We start from the raw sequence: 18,073 nt of genomic DNA on the forward strand, positions 1-18,073 counted from the left end.
AGAATCATAGATTATGATAAACCAGCAGTAAGCTATCTATGACCTTCCAAATATATTACAATTCCTAGCATGCCTAAGGCAGCATGGCTAACAGTAAAGACTGATGGAAAATGATATACAGAATGCTATAATGTGGTTTATTATACAGGTAGTCCTCGTGAGTTACAATCACAATTGAGCCCAAAATTTATGTTGCTAAGTGAAAAAATTGTTAAGTGAGTTTGCCCTATTTTACGACTTTTCTTGCCAGTTGTTAAGTGAATCATTGCGTTTGTTAAATTAGTCACGTTGTTGTTAAGTGGATCTGGATTTCCCATTGATTTTGCTTGTCAAAAGGTCACAAAAGCTGATTATATGACCCTAGGACTCTGTAACCATCATAAATATGAACCAGTTGCCATGCCTCTGAATTCTGATCATGTGACCATGGGGATGCTGCAACAGTCATGTGAAAAATCATCATAAGTCATTTTTAAGTGTCACTGTAATTTTGAACGGTCATTAAATGAACTATTGTAAGCCGAGGAATACCTGTATACAGGTTTTGCAGCTGGCTTGAATCCAGCCACTACGATTCTCAAATCATGGTTTATGACTTAATGTATTAAAGATAAAAATCAAATCAAGCCTCAATGTATGTGATATCAATACGTAGCAGTACCATTATTAATTTTCTGCGAGTTATGTTACTTGATCTTTCAACTAGAAAGATATGTCCTGGATGGGGAAAGTTTAAAAATGGTGTTGTTTTTAAACCTGCCACTGCCACAATGGTAGATCCCCTTTTCCTGAATGTTATCACAACAAATGTAAGGTACAGCTTGTGAACTGTGGTCTTATTAATCTTCTCATGTAAACATGGCCATAGTGCAGGAGAAGAGTTTCAATGCCCTCCACATAAACAAGAGGTAAGAAATCCCTGCTCACAAGATACTCTTGTAAATTAACTAATTACTGTCACAAAATGCTGATCTCCATCAATAATCACTTAAAATGCAAGTGCTAAAACAAAGAGACTCCTTCTCTTTTTATCATTTGCAAGGGAAGACAACTATAAACATTACTTTTTTTAATTAATTCAGTTTGTAAAGCTTGTAAAGCTCTTCATCAGAAAAATGAAATTACAGAACAAAAATAAAAATATAGGAAAATTTAAAACACACATATAAAACACCACACAAAAGCAGCAAACACATCAAAAGAAATAAAAAAACAAGATAGAAAGATGAATAGATTGTTATGAGTTGAAATGGATATTGTAGGTCATGTACTCCAAGCGTGGAGCCCTCTCCCAATGGTTTCTACCATCCTATCAAATCAGACAGCGCGGGTAAGCTCTGTGTTCCACCAGTGAAGTGATGTCACTTTGGGGGGGGGGAGGTAGGATACATGCCTTCTCTGTCATAGCCCCCCCCCCCATCTTTTGAACAGCTTTCTGCCCGAGGCACAGATGACTTCAATCCAACTGATATTCTGAATAGCATGAAGACCTTGCTATTCTTCCAGGCACTGGGGCCAAGGTGCTAACAGAGTCTGATATGAATGCAAGTGGCTGTTAAATTTCTTCCTTAGGGACCTTAATTGGCTCCTTTTTATGTTACAGATTGGGATTTTTTGTTTTTATTTTTTTGTTGTTCAGAATGCTTTCAGTAGATGGGAAGCCATACAAATATCATTTTACTTATTTACAAACAAATAAAACCTTTTGCTCTATTAAACCATCCCCCCCCAAAATAGCCATCTGCTCCTCTTTTGAAACTATTCCATGAATAAGATTCCATGACAATTCTAAACCAACTATTTCAGCCTCTTTAATCAAAGACATTTAATTGTGAAAGATGCCCAGTGCATGTCCAAAGGCAGAGAGAGCGGGATTCAGTATTGCCAGACTGACAGCTGTTTTGCAGTGTCTCAGGAAGAGGATTTCCTCCTCATCAGAGACTTGATCATTTAGGTCAAAGCATGATTTTTCAGTTTGAACCCCTCTGCATCCACCATTCCTCACTCAGCTAGACCCCATGAGTTGCATGTTCTGTTGGGTCAATCAGAATCTTTCAAAGAAAATGAGAAAGTGCAAGTGGAAACGCCCTTACATGTTCACATGCCTGTGAAAGTTAAGATTTAGCTTTTCCAGCTTCATTTATCACATAAATAGGGGATTCCTGGCTTCCAGGGGAAAATACTCTAGTAGTAAAGGAGTACCACCACCCACCCAACCATTCCCTCCACCCTGTACAGTGGGCACAGTTCCATGGCTGAATAAATATTAATTAACTGGAATAGCAGCTTCCCACTTGTGTGTCCCATATGAGCCTCATGAGGCTGACTTCCAAGGAACCAAGCGTAATTGAAATTCCTGGAGTATTTTTAGGTTTGTTTGAGCTATAAAGTCCAAACAATTAAATATGTCAATTAATATAATTCCTAGGCGTCATCTCCACTCCTACATAAAATGTCCCATATACAAAGAGTAGTATGACAAGTTCCAAGTTACCTTTTTTCTACAATGCTTCCAAACAGCCCAAGGTTGTGAGCAAGAATTTCCTTCAGGTGATTAGCAGGGAATAAAACAAAAAGTGGGCATGCCTTTCATTTCATGCTTTAAAATGTGAACAGGACTGTAACTAGGTAAAAACATCGATGACAAGTAACTTTCATACATAAGGTTACATACTGTGCTACAGTCTTTAGTATACCCCTCTTTCTATACTTTATAATGGAAATTTTACTACTACTACTACTACTAAAGTTGGAAGGGACCCTGGAGGTCATCTAGTCCAACCCCTTGCTCAGGCAGGAAACCCTATATCATTTCAGACAAATGGCTATCCAGTGTCTTCTTAAAAACTTCCAGGGCTGGAGCATTCACAGTTTCTGGAGGTAGGTTGTTCCACTATTAATTGTTCTGTCAGGAAATTTCTCCTTAGTTTTAGGTTGCTTCTCTCTTTAGTTAGTTTCCATCCGTTGCTTCTTGTCCTGCTTTGGAGAATAGCTGGACTCCCTCTTCTTTGTGGCAACCCGAGATACTGGAACACTGCTATCATGTCTCCACTCGTCCTTCTCTTCGTTAAACTAAACATACCCAATTCCAGCAACTGTTCCTTATATCAAGGCTTTTCAACCAGTGGTATGGGTACCACCTGTGGTACATTGGCACCCGGCAGGTGGTACGTGACCATCCTAGAAAAGCGGTAGCAGGGGAGGGGAATGAGCTGAACCAGTGGCAGCACCACACAAGTCTGAGCGAGAGATGGCTGTAGCTGCAGGGCTGTCAAGGCTCCAGCTGAAGCTCGGCGCTGATCCTGGCACTTCTGCTAAGCCCAGAAGAAGCGCCGATCAGCTGGAACGTTGCAGCATATCCAGGGTCTTGTGATTTACATTCAGATGCTTGGCAACTGATTCATATTTATGATGGCCACAGTGTCCCAGGGTCATGTGAAGTGACCAAAACTTGCTGTAAACACCCAGCAGACGGGGGGGGGGGAATAAAAACCAAACACCCCCCTACCCCCACTGCCAATCCTCAACAGAAATGCTCACAACAATGAAAACCTTGGACAGGAGGAAGAGCGCCGCCGGGCGGGCAGGCAGGCAGGCAGGTGTCTTGCTTGGCTGTGGCTTGGGGGGCACTTTTTTCAGTGCTGTTGTAACTTCAAACAGTCACTAAGCAAACTGTTATAAGTCGAGGACTACCTGTACTTTATCACTTTTTTCCTTTTTGGGGGGGGGTCATCAAGTTTTTGACAGCTTGCTAGGCAACTGGTGGTACTCGAATATTGCCATATCCTAAAAATGGTACAATGGGTGAAAAGTTTGAAAAGCCCTGCTCTAGAAATTTGCAAACTACCAAGCACTGCAAAGGCACTTCTTGTACATAACCACTTCAAACATTGTGCCAGCTGTGCAATGACCGTCTGGAGGCATTGCAGATACTGTATGCAGGACAATTTTTCAACAACTAATGTGCCATCTTACAAACCTCAAACTTCAGATTTGCACCACTGGTCCATCAACCAAAGCGTGGACAGGCATACACTTTGCAGGGTTTCATCTTCCAAGCCTACTCTAAATTTATCAAGATTGAACCTAGGAACTTCTGTTGCTTAGCATTTAATGGAGAGACTAAAGTCACCCTTCCTGCTCCAATCCTATTCCTTAATCACTTGCTATACTGATCACTATCAACTCCAATTCAACTATTCAGATTTTTCATCTGGGATGCAAGAAATTTAATCTGATACCCTCTACAAATACACCATGAGCTATAGCAATGAACAGATTCTTTCCAAAGAATATAATGTGCAAATTTGTTTGATGCCCAGAAAAAACTTGAACAGGGACTTCCCTATTATGCTCCACAATTTGGGAAATTGACTCCTGTCAATTTACTGATCCTTCCCATGCATATTGGAAAATAAATCATTCTTTTGTGCAGGGGATTTGAGTTACACTTAGCACGGAGAAATATTCCATTAGAATCCTACCAATTTATTTTGTTGGACTTGATCACATCTTACACAACTTAAAAATACAGAAAAGAGATGGTCAAGGTTCAATACACTGTATTTTTAAAGCAAGTTTTCCACATAATAAAGAAAAAAGGCATCTTGTCCATTACCTGGTGTTGTTACTACACATCTGTTGTTTAAGCACAAAATCTTAAGTATGTGCCAATTTTTTATGGTACCATGCACAGTTTTTCTTCATCCTACATGGATTTGATTCATGTATCAGATAACCTGTGGAGCACTTTGTCCTTGACCAACATTCAACTTGTGTTACTTTTCCTCTACTGACCTACCACTAAGAACTGGTACAAGAATAAATGAAAAACAAAACTTAAGGAAACAATTTTGAGCACCCTGAAACAAAGTAGAATATAGATTTGATATAGGTAAACCAGAAAGCTTTCAATTGAGGTTGGTTTACATGTTCATTTCCTACAGTTTTCCTCCACTAGTACATATTATCTCTGGCAATATCTTCTTCAATAGCCATCATTTCTGGCACAAAGGTTTCAAAACATTAATAACACCATTGGTCCAAGATAACTAAATGAAAATATTGTGACTATGAACAGAAAGTCAATAGTTCAATTGTAACAGCAAAAGAACTTATGAAGTTCATTTACCTGTAAACAAATACAGTGGTGATAATTAACCTGGACAACGGGGGGGGGGGAGACCCAGAATGTATGCTATAGTGTAAAAGGAGACTTAATCTTTGGGTTTATTCACAGCAAAGATAATGGTAAATGAATTATACAAATCAAAATTTGACTGCATCAGGGTTCTGTCCTCACACTGATGTTCTTCCTCCCTGAAAGTTACTCTATTCACTTTCTAGCATGTACCCAGATAGATAGGTAAAACTTCCAAAAGAAGAAAAGATACTGTAAACATGATACTGATGCCATACAAAGAACTATTCAGAAAGAAACTGAATTCTAATTTTCTTAACCCAAAATGATAAAACATCATAACATGATGAACCCAGACACTTTGTTTACATATCCTGCTTTAGGGCAAGGGTGAAAAAAGGGTGACATCCAAACCATGGAGTTTTTTTTTCTTTTTGGGAGGATTTTAGAGACCATTAAGGGGCAAGTGGATGCTCTAAATATGGCAGATGCTTATGACATCAATTTTAACCTTTAAAATTCTCGCATTCCTCCAAAAAGGGACTCAGACTCACATCTTTTTGGATGTAATTCTTAACATGCCATACCAAGTCTGGTGTCATTCTTCAGCTTATAGGAGTTGCACATCTATTGTTTAGGCTTGGGAACAATAGATACTGTGTAAATCCAGCCAATTATAATGTGCGCAATAAACCAAGGCTAAACAAAACCATGGCTCAGTACAATCTATGAACCGCCAAAGGTTCTTATACTAAAAAGGACATAGGCAGAAGCAGCAGCTTTTCCTGGCATTAATGTGATCCTTCTGCCATCAGTCACTGGAACCACAGGACAATTCTTTCAGATGTTACCTCTATCATCATAAAAACATATATTGAAGCTATCAAGATTGTTCACAGCAAGAAAACTGGATATATTTGAATGGCTGGATTATTTTTGTGTGGGTTCATAGTGTTCTATGCCATTTACACAAATTTGGCACAAAAACATGTGCCAAAAATGGCAGGAACTGGAACTTGCAATCAACAGCTAACCCCCATTTCAAATTCCTGAACATTTATATTGGTGGTTGCTTTAGGTTCACATAGGGCATAGTCTCTGGTTAAAAGAATATTTGAAGAGGTGAACAACATTAGCCTACAATAGAAGGCTAGTCTCCAATACCAATACTACCCTCCTGCGCAACTACTACTCGTTTATGAACCTTGACAGTCTGAACATGTTGTAATGCAGAGACTGTACAATCTTTATGACTTCATGAATACTGTTCAAATCAATGGGGCATTTTCAGGACATTAAAACCATGAATTCTAACATTCTGTCCAAGATACACACATACAGAGTGACCCTAAGGATTTGGCTTCCCCAAAGCCCTCTTTGTTATATTTTAAGAAGAAAATTGATCAAACTTTAAACTTTTCCATAACACTCTAAGTCTAAGACAAAGGATACTTAGTTATTCCACTTTATTAGAGTTAAGTTGGGAGGGGGGAGGGTTTACACAGGGCCACAGGCTTTGGCAAGCAACTGAGCACACTCCACTTGAGTAGACAGGAACCATTATAATTATCCAATATGCGTCCTAGCCTGACATACAGCTTTGCTTCGTTTATGTTGTCTGGGTATGCATCTTAGAAACTTAACGTGTGAACCCACTGCGTGTCTTTTACCAAGATTGTACCAGCGAATCAAACTCAAGGGGATGATGCGTCTAATGAGCAGGGAAAGCCGTTGGGTTTTACAGTGCTGAATGGCGGGGAAGGAAAAGAAATATCGGATGCTCCTTTTAAGCTCCCTCCTTCATCGCTGCTGCGCAGGCAGATACTCGGCTACCTAGGAAGTCAAGAAGGAAGACGAACCGAGATCCTGTCTCTTTCCTGCTCAAACAGCTGTGGCCAGCAAATGGGGAAGCCAGAGGTAAACAAACACCGCAGAGAAAAGGGGAGGTGAGCCAGCGGAGCGACAATTCTTTGCATCCGATTCTCTGCAAAGCCAGATCCCGCTACGGAAATTCTTTCAGCTACTCTCTTCCCTCCGACTTGGTCAAAATTGACCCGTGAGCTCCAGCGAAAATGGAAGATGGAAAAGAAAACAAACGGAGAGAAGCCAAGCAAGGCGGGGAGTGGGGCAAAAGACTTATCGCACGCACCCACCTAGAGACCCCGAGTCGGGGCTCGCCGTTTTCCTCCCTTTTCGGGTGCAAACCATTCCCAAAGCCTGGCGCTCGGCAGCATCTGCAGAAAGCCGCCACCGCCACTGCAATGCACTAAAAGGTGGGGAGGGGTGAACGGGGAGGAATAAAGAATTGAATCCGGCCGGGCCTGTAAGCGGGAGAGTCACTTTTACCATGAGCGATTTGCCAAACCAACAGCTACAAGACGGAGCGGGAGAGCAGAAAGAGGTGTAACGCTGCCTGGCCAGGCGCTCCAGACAATGCGCCAGCAACGGCAGCCGAAAGGCAGAGCAGGCCCCACAACGGCTTCCTCCCCATCTCTATCCTGGGAACGGCGCGAGGGCTCACTTACATGGCCAGGAAGGGTTGCAATTAAAGCCGCTGGCCGGAGCCGAGGCCTAGGCGAGCTGTTGCAGGCGCCTCCGCCTGCTGCTGGTGCCGCTGGTCTCCCAGGGAATCAGCCCATGGAGCTCTTCGCCTGCATCGGTTATGAATGGAGGCCAGAAGGTTGCCAGCGGCTGAAGGCCCTCGGGGCTCGGGCTCCTTCACTCTATCCAGGCTCCCTTTGAACGAGAGAACCGAGGCAAGCTGGGCGTTGTGGGTTTGGAGCGTAGCTGCTGCCGTTCCCAGTTCCTCCAGCTTCCCTTCCTTTCCCTTCTTTGACTCACTCGCGCACACACTCTCTCCGTCTCTTCCCCGGAACGCCCGCGGGGTCCTACCGCCCGGCATGCTCCTCTCCTTGTTTCCATTCAATTTTTTAAAATAAATAATAAGAAACGGCAGCCTCCCGCGCCAACGTACAAACTCACAAAACATCCTTCAGGAAGCTCTCGCCCACTTTCCTCCCGCCTCCCAGTTTACCAACGCGCCCCTTTTCTTTGCTTCCTCTGTTCACACACTGCTGCTTTGGCTTTTGGAGGCTGCCGACCTAGGTACGTTTAGCTAGCGCTGAACTCAGAGGGTCTTACTGTGGAGATCTCACATGGAGACCTGCCTTACTGGGCTAAGTAGGCTGAGTGAAAAGAAATCGCAGATAATTCAGCGTAAGGATTTCCTCTATATTTTTAGATCGCTTCTCGTTATTAAAAATGTCAAAACGATTTGCATTAGATAAAATGCAACAACTTTTAAAAACAACATACAAAAATATGGGAAAGGGGAAAAACAATTCGTTCATTCAAAATCCATACAAGACTTTAATATTAATAGAAATAAACTATTTTGCTAAGTTCATATAGTGCCGTAAATCTTTTATAGTATGTAATGAAATTTGCTTGGCTTGATCTTAGTGTGTTTTACAAACTTAGTTAATTGTTATTTATCTGGTAAATCCTAGCTAAGCAAACTCATTTATTTCTTTTTTAAAAAAGAAATAAAAAATACATTGTTGGAATAAAGTTTCACAGCCATATTCAAAGTGACACAAACATCAAAAGACCACACAATACTATAATATGCAGTGCCTGGAGGGCAGTAATACTTATAATGCTTAATACAGCAGTAATACTTCAAGGGTAAGGGACGAAAATATTGTGAGATGATAAGAGGAATGCATGGAGTTTTATTTATAATAGTTATGGCCCAATCCCTGGGTTTTTCCCATCCAATGTTAGCCATACAAATTCTCCTTACAAAAAAAGGGTCTTGCAACTCTTCCTTAAGGAACAGAAATCAACCAGAATTGTTATTCCTTATTGCTCACTTTTGGAGCAGAATATAACACCACAGAGTACTTTCTAGTAGTTGATCTAGACTGGATTACTTCCTCCAAACCCAGCATTACAGGAGAACCCTGTTAGAGTGTGATAGCCAAAACTCCCAAGTCTGACAGCACCTTTTCAAACTAATAAATTTAATTTGAAAAGATTCATCTTTTTTATCTTTTCACCTTAATCCTCCATTCTGTGGCTTTAGACAGGCCACCATTTCCAGTGAACACCAATATTTGAAGTCAAGTCTTAACTTTGTTTTTATGCTTCAGTTCATGCTAACCAGACAGCCAGAATGGCATATTGATAAAAGCAGCTTTTTCAAACTATGTTCCATGGAAGCATAAGATTGTGCAACAAATTGATTCTATGATGAGTTCTGTGAGAGGCTAAGCTAAGGAAAGAAAAAGTTGACTTGAACTTAGCCATTTTTCTATCATTAGAACTTGGCCTCATGGTTGGGGGAGGGGGGTTTCTGCAATTTTTTTGATTCCAGAGTTTGAAAATCATCCTTGGGTTATAGTGTTGGACAAGGACAGGAGAAATCTAGATTTAAATCCATTTCCAGCCATAGAATCTGGTTACTTGAGGGACTGCCTATTTCCCTAACATCTGCCCTGCTGATCTGGTAGGTTAGCACACTCTGGGTTCCTTAGATTAAATAATGCCATCTATTGGGATCCCAGAAATGTGCCCTCTCTATGACAGTGTCTGTCTTCTGGAATAAGGTTTCTTCCAAGATTCAAATCCCCCCCCCCCCCGTGTTTTGAAGGGCACTGAAGACCTGGCTGTTTGCAAACGTGAATGAAACCCTGTTCTTTGTTCCCATCTTGGGTTATCTCTTCTATCTTTTGTTTTGTTTTATCTTGTTTTAATGTTTTTCCAGCAATATGCACACCATCCAGAGTCACTGGGGGCTGGGTGGCATATACAGTTAACCAATAAATTAATTATAAACATCTTACTAGGTGACTTTGGGCCAGTTAATTTCTTTCTGCCAGTCTACTCTACAGGATTGTTGTAGGAAGTGTTTGAGGAGGGAGGGATATATATGCTGCCTGCATGAGAGCTAGAAATATGTCAGAATGTAAATCTAATGAGTGAAAAACATCTTTACACTGATTTTTCTCCCAGACAAAAGATGGAATACACATCTCAAATTTATATTTTATGTTTTATTGTTAAGCATCACTGACTTGCCTTCAGCTCAATTTTGATTTACTGAATAGGCCACAATGGGTTGGGCTTACATATATCATATAAGCCATGGTTTATAAATGGCACTGGCTGGATTTGTACATCATAATAAACCTCAAACAGACAAACAACATTATGGCTTAGCATGATATATGAATCCAGTCTGTCCCAAGCTCTTACTTAAGATAAAATACTTTAACATCTTTGAAACTTAACACAATTAACAACTTCTAATATAAGACCTATATAATTGATACACACACATATAATTGTATTTATGGTAAAAAAAACCAAATAGCAAAGTATCCATATAATATAAAAGTTTGACATTAGATCAAACAGTTTAATGAACATAAATTGATAAATATTATAACAACGAATCAACAAACACCTAGAGGCAAACAAAGTCAGTACTAAAAGCCAACATGGGTTTGTCAAAAATAGATCATGCCAGACAAATCTTATTGCATTCTTTGACCAAGTGACAAAATTAGTGGATCAGAGGAATGCTGTGGACATAATTTACTTGGACTTCAGTAAGGCATTTGATAAAGTAGATCATAACCTACTACTTGACAAGATAGAAAAATGTGGGCTAGAAAGCACCTCCACCAGATGGATCCGTAGCTGGCTGACTGGCCGTACTCAGCGTGTGGTCCTCAATGGAACTGCATTTACATGGAGGGAAGTGTGTAGTGGGGTGCCCCAGGGCTTTGTTCTGGGCCCAGTGCTCTTCAACATCTATATCAACGATTTGGATGAGGGGATAGATGGGGAAATCATCAAATTTGCAGACGACATCAAGCTGGCAGGAATAGCCAACACTCCAGAAGACAGGCTTAAGATACAGAAAAATCTGGACAGACTTGAACACTGGGCGCTATCTAACAAAATGAAATTCAGTGGTGAAAAAAGCAAGGTTCTACATTTAGGCAAGAAAAAACAAATGCACAGGTATAGTATAGGGGGTACCTTGCTCAATAGTAGTAACTGTGAGAGGGACCTCGGAGTCCTAGTGGACAATTACCTAAATATGAGCCAGCAGTGTGCTGCAGCTGCCAAAAAGGCCAACACAGTGCTAGACTGCATTAACAGGGATAGAATCAAGATCACGTGAAGTGTTAATACCACTTTACAATGCCTTGGTAAGGCCACACTTGGAATACTGCATTCAGTTTTGGTCACCACAATGTAAAAAAGATGTTGAGACTCTAGAAAGAGTACAGAAAAGAGCAACAAAGATGATTAGGGGACTGGAGGCTAAAGCATATAAAGCATTGCTGGAATTGGGTATGTTTAGTTTAATGAAGAGAAGGACAAGGGGGGACATGATAGCAGTGTTCCAATATCTCGGGCTGCCACAAAGAAGAGGGTGTCAAGCTATTTTCGAAGGCACCTAAAGGCAGGACAAGAAGCAATGGGTGGAAACTAAGCAAGGAGAGAAGCAACCTAGAACTAAGGAGAAACTTCCTGACAGTTGGAACAATTAACCAGTGGAACAACCTGTTTCCAGAAGCGGTGAATGCTCCAATACTGGAGGTTTTTAAGAAGAGACTGGACAGCCATTTGTCCAAAATGGTATAGGGTTTCCTGCCTGAGCAGAGGGTTGGACTAGATGACCTCCAAGATCCCTTCCAACTTATTATTATTATTATTATTATTATTATTATTATTATTATATAAAATGTTTAAAATTTGCAATTACTAATGTGTTACTGAAGACTGACTTTTATAGACATATTTTAAAATGTGGCTATTGCCAATATAATTTTAGGATTTTTATCTGTGGGTAAAATTTTAACATTTAAATGGCTTTCGTGATTAATTCCTGTACTGAGTTTCCCATAATCTTTGTTTAATATAATAAAACGCTGATGTCATATCCTTGGAAAACAAGTAATTAGCATCACAACCTAACCAATCTTTAGAATCACCTATTTCAACATTGCATCTCTGTTAAGAATCATTTGAATCAACCATAGCAGTCCTTCCTTGTTTTTGAGAACATGTATTTGAAACCAAAATATAATAGTATGTAGCCAAGTTTTTGTTTTCAAAGGGCATTGCCCACTTTCTAGGAGAATAACAGAATTTGGAATACAATTTGGAACATTGACAAGTGTTCTTAAAAATATAGCTGGCAGTTGGATTATGTTATTGCTGATTGTTATAGTGTATAAAATTTGAGATGCAATGTTTGCATTAAAACCCTGTATTTTAATCTCTCCCCTTTTGAATAAAAATATTGAAGCAAGTCTGTCGTAACTAATCTGAGGACTTTATAAAAATTCTCAGGATCTATTAAAGGAAGAGAGGGGAGTCAAGATGACAATTATAACTGTGCGTGAACTCTTGTCCCTTTGTATGTGCATGTGACATTGAGGGCTGGAACTTCAATTACATGGCTACATCGTGCATCTTCACTATTGTCATGGGTACCTGCAGGAGGTTGTCATTTTGCATCACAAGCAGCGTTATGTTGTTATGCCATAAGCATTCTCTCTTTCCTAGATGTGTTGCAGTGTCACAGTGCACATAGAAAAGAAGTAGGCTCCCCAACTTCTTTCAAAGTCCCCATTATTAACACATCATGTTAAATGCAGTTTACTTGGCTTTCATTTTAACATGCAGTGTGAATCCAGATGTTATTTGTGCTTTAGTATATTGCTAGACAGTTGTCGTTTATTTTAATACCTCATGTTTGAAACCATCTTCACAATGATAACTACTACAGGAAAACTGCTGTAAGTAAACAAATGGGAAAACTATATATTTTCATCACACACACACAAATCCTAGAAAAAATTGCCATATTTGATTTTCCTTTGCTTCTCTTCAGGAGAAGGCTTTCTGTGTTTTATGGAAAAAATGGATTTGTCAAACTCTGTTTGCTCAGCATCTTCGAGTGCATATTGAAGCCAAGGTGGAGATTTGTATTTGTAGTAAGGATTTTTGAGAATCCTGATTATACAATCTTCTCCTTGATCACCTTGATAGTAACTTGAAAACTACCTTTGTAGAGGAGGTTCACTGTTACTGCGTTCTAACAGTTTTTCTTTGTTGAAATCGGCTTTCCAAATGTTCTTTATTTATTCTGAGATGCAAAGTGCTGTTATGTGGAAAATCAGCTGAAACTGGCTGGCTTTTCTTTGTTTTAACAGGCACAGTCAAGAAATATTCAGTGCCCTTTGTCTTATTAAAATAAGCTTTCCTGTACTGAATCCAAGCTCTCTATAGCAAAACTGTGCGTGATCTCTAGAGGTTTGTTTTGCACAATGTGTTTTTAGGGCACTGTCTGTCTTCACAAATGGATTATTGAATTTTGGCTTGTCACATTGTGCAAACTCAGCCATTTTGATTTATAAACCATGGTTTAGCAAATATATGAACCAGGCCTATGCAAATGGATGTCTCCACAAACAGTGCTAAACCACAGTCATTAATCAATGGGAAAAAACTATTAATTGGTACCTACATCACCATGTTAATACTACCTAAGTAACTCCTTTTCTATGGAGTCTGTGATACCCTCTGAGCTTGGTGATTTGCTTGCAGATGTTTCATTACCCAACTAGATAACATCTTCCATGCTCCACAGTTTAACCCTGAGCTACATATATTATCTTCTATTGTAACTCCCTATCTGTCCCAGGTGATTGGCTTAGCCAGAGATTAGCAACCCACATGATTGCCATTTCTCTGAATACCAACTGGCATTCAAAACCAGCAACCAATTTTATTTTCAAATTGCATGGCTTTACATATCATGCAAACACACGCTGGCCAGTAAAAGATGGAAGACAGGAGGAAATATATTAATAAAAATGATACTCCAATTTAAATGAAGAGTTTTACTAATCTTTCTTTTATAAAAAAAAGAAAAGATTAAGGAATATACTGTTTGGAGGATTGTTTTCATTGCCAGATTAACCTACTGGAAATATAAGCCTTAGAGATTTTGCATTCATCTCTGAAAACTACATTTGGAATAGGGAAAGTCAGGCAACAATAAACAATTGCTGGCTTGTTTTTGTTAAAAAAATGTTTATTTCAGTCTGCATTTAGTTTATTTATTTATATTTATTTAAAACATTTATATATCCACCCATCTTATAGCCAACTCTGGGCCGCTCCCAGTCTAAAGTTAAAAGGGCTGCTGAATTTTAAAACTGCATTTTACCTAAAAAGACTTTAAACATATGTTTCAGGATAGTTAGTGTAAAGTAAAATTGTTCTAACTTAATAATTTAGATATTATTAATTTTACAAAGGCTTTATATCATGTATGCTGCCTTTAGGAAGATCAATGTTTGAAAAGAAACAGAAGTCCTTGAAATAAGTATGCGTCTGTCTGTATGTATATTTATCTTGTAATTTTGCTCACGTAACAACAATTAAGTTATTAAAACTATAATCAGGCCTCCATTAACTTAACATTTTCATTTTTAATAAATAAAAAGAATAAAAAGAAAAAGACATAAAACTTAGCTAACACAGTTAGCTAACATATAACATAATAAACTGTCTTCCTAATGGAGTGTTCATTATTCCAGTAAACAACATCACAAATAATATTTGTAGTTTATGGGTGTGATCCAAGACAAGTTTTATTTTAACTTCAGTTTCTGCCATGCGAGCACTGGGAAAAAGATTTATTTATAACACAATAAGCCATTTTTTTTCTTTCACACTCCCATCTCTCTCTCTCTCTCTCTCTCTCCCTCTCTCTCTCCCTCTCCCTCTCCCTTTCCCTTCCTCCTCCATCATGTTAATTAAATGTACAGTATGCGTTTATTTACTCCCCTTATAAGGCCACCCATCTAAGAACAATGTGACTCTGGGCAGAGTACAATAGAAACATTAACACAAACAAACAAGCATATATATTGTTATATCTAAGCATAAATTCCCTTCCTGCCCATCTACAGAGGCCATCTAGACTAGGTAGATTTGTGCCATGATGTCAGGGCTCTTCTCCATATTGTACCATGAACTTCAGTAGTGAACAATGCCTAGAATCCATTTTGGTTTGCCAGCCATTATGTCTCCTACATGGTATAGCACATGACACAGCTATAGAATAGGAAGTAGCTGGCTCAACAGTAATAACTGTGAAAGGGATCTAGGTGTCCTATCAGTAGTAGACCACCACTTAACTATGAGCCAGCAGTGTGTTGCAGCTGCCACAAAAGCTAATGCAGTCCTAGGTTGCATCAAGAGAAGTTTTAAGATCAAGTGAAGTGATAGCACCATTTTATACTACACTGGTAAGACCACACTTGGAATACTACATCCAGTTCTGATCACCATGATGCAAAAAAAGATGTTGAGAACCTAGAATGAGTGCAGAGAAGAACAACAATGAAGACAAGGGGCCTGGAGACTAAACCATAAATGGAACGATTGAGGGAACTAGGTATGTCTATGCTAGTGAAAAGAAGGATTAGGGGTGACATGATAGCAGACTTACAATGTTTTAGCAGCTGTCACAGAGAAGAGGGGGGTTAACCTATTTTCCAAAGCACCTGGACAAGAAGTAACTGGTGAGAGATTATTAAAGAGAGGTCCAACCTAGAACTAAGAAGAAATTTCCTGACAGAACAAATAATAAGTGGAATGGTTTACCTCTGAAAGTTGTGGGTGCTCCATCACTGGAAGTTTTCAAAAAGAGTCAGAATAACAGTTGGAAGGGACCTTGGAGGTTTTCTAGTCCAACCCCCTGCTCAAGCAGGAAAACCTATACCATTTCAGACAAATGGTTGTCCAATCTCTTCTTAAAAGCCTCCAGTATTGAAGCACCCATAACTTCTGGAGGCAAATTGTTTCACTGATAAATTGTTCTGTCAGGAAAATTCTCCTCAAGTCTAGGTTGGTTCTCTCCTTAATTAGTTTCCATCCACTGCTTCTTGTCCTGCCTCAGGTGTTTGGAGAATAGGTTGACCCCTCTCTACTTTGTGGCAGCCCTGAGATATTGGAAGACCCCCTAGTCCTCCTTTTCATTAAGCATTTCCCAGTCTGGACAGTCATGAATGATACAGGGTCTCCTGCCTAAACAGGGGTTAGACTAGAAGACCCCTATGGTCCCTTCCAACACTATTAGTTTACGTTAAATTTTTTCCTGTTCCTAGGAGACTTCGTTTTTAAATATTTCACTAATCTCCACCTCCTTGCTAGCTCAATCTTACCCTTTCTCTTGCCTATGGGAAAGACTGTCTATGAGAAAATTATGAGAACCTACCTATCCTCTCTCTCCTATCAGCCTCAAAGAGCAATATAAACAACTCTGACTGGATGCTAGACAGCCATGAGTGACTGCAGATAGCCAGAATGATGCTACAAGAAACATTCTTCAGTTTGGCAAATGTTTTGCATTTTTCCTTGAATGTTTTCAGGTGATGTATTTAAAGTTAGGCTTTGTTTAGCGACTGCCTCGTTTAGCAACTCTAACAGAAACAGGTTAGCACTGTAGTTATGAAGTGATGAAACAGTAACTTTATGACCAAGCCTCACATTTATGACTTATACAGGTCTGTAAAGGAAAGCTGAAATTGAGAAGCACAGTCACAGCGACCAATCTGCTTAATGACTGAGTGGCTGGTCCCAATTGTGATCACTAAAGGAGTACTACCTGTACTACATTCCTTTCAGCCAGCCATTTCACAAGTTGTAGATGGCCAAACATTTTTCCTGTTTTTCATTTATGTGTTGTTGTTGTTAATTGCGAAGTCGTGTCCGACCCATCGCGACCCCATGGACAATGTTCCTCCAGGTCTTCCTGTCCTCTACCATCTTCTGGAGTCCATTTAAGTTCATACCTACTGCTTCAGTGACTCCATCCAGCCATCTCATTCTCTGTCGTCCCCTTCTTCTATTGCCCTCAATCTTTCCCAGCATTAGGCCCTTCTCCAGTGAGTCCTTCCTTCTCATTAGGTGGCCAAAGTATTTGAGTTTCAACTTCAGGATCTGGGCTTCTAAAGAGCAGTCGGGGTTGATCTCCTCTAGGACTGACCGGTTTGAACGCCTTGCAGTCCAAGGGACTCACAGGAATCTTCTCCAGCACCATAGTTCAAAGGCCTCAATTCTTTGGCGCTCAGCCTTTCTTATGGTCCAACTTTCACAGCCATACATTGCAACTGGGAAAGCCATGGCCTGGACTATACGCACTTTTGTTGGCAGGGTGATGTCTCTGCTTTTTAGTATGCTGTCTAGATTTGCCATAGCTTTCCTCCCCAGGAGCAAGCGTCTTTTAATTTCTTGGCTGCAGTCCCCATCTGAGGTGATCTTGGAGCCCAGAAAAATAAAATCTGTCACTACCTCCATTTCTTCCCCATCTATTTGCCAGGAATTGAGAGGGCCGGATGCCATGATTTTGGTTTTCTTAATGTTGAGTTTCAAGCCAACTTTTGCACTCTCCTTCTTCACCCGCATCAAGAGGCTCTTTAGTTCCTCTTCACTTTCTGCCATTAGAGTGGTATCATCTGCATATCTTAGGTTGTTGATATTTCTCCCGGCAATCTTAATTCCAACTTTTGATTCATCTAGCCCTGCCTTTCTCATGATGTGCTCTGCATATAAGTTAAATAGGCAGGGCGACAGTATACAGCCTTGCCGGACTCCTTTTCCAATTTTGAACCAATCAGTGGTTCCGTGTCCAGTTCTCACTGTTGCTTCTTGACCCGCATATAGGTTTCTCAAGAGACAAATGAGATGGTCTGGTACTCCCATCTCTTTAAGAACTTGCCACAATTTGTTGTGATCCACACAATCAAAGGCTTTTGCATAGTCAATGAAGCAGAAGTAGATGTTTTTCTGGAACTCCCTAGCTTTCTCCATGATCCAGCGTATGTTGGCAAT

The 18,073-nt window shown here is 39.9% G+C and overlaps 1 protein-coding gene across 1 annotated transcript in view; it reads right to left on the reverse strand.

The window, feature by feature from the left end:
• The window catches only part of AKT1 (AKT serine/threonine kinase 1), a 136,097-nt gene extending 128,069 nt beyond the window's left edge, over nt 1–8,028 (reverse strand). The window contains exon 1 of the mRNA XM_039352517.1: nt 7,666–8,028. The gene's annotated coding sequence lies outside the window, so the exon portion shown is untranslated. The remainder of the gene's footprint in view (nt 1–7,665) is intronic.
• Nucleotides 8,029–18,073: the final 10,045 nt, after the last annotated feature.

Source organism: Crotalus tigris, unplaced genomic scaffold (assembly GCF_016545835.1).
Source record: "Crotalus tigris isolate CLP2741 ecotype Arizona unplaced genomic scaffold, ASM1654583v1 scf7180000018436.2726382, whole genome shotgun sequence".
NCBI lineage: Eukaryota > Metazoa > Chordata > Lepidosauria > Squamata > Viperidae > Crotalus > Crotalus tigris.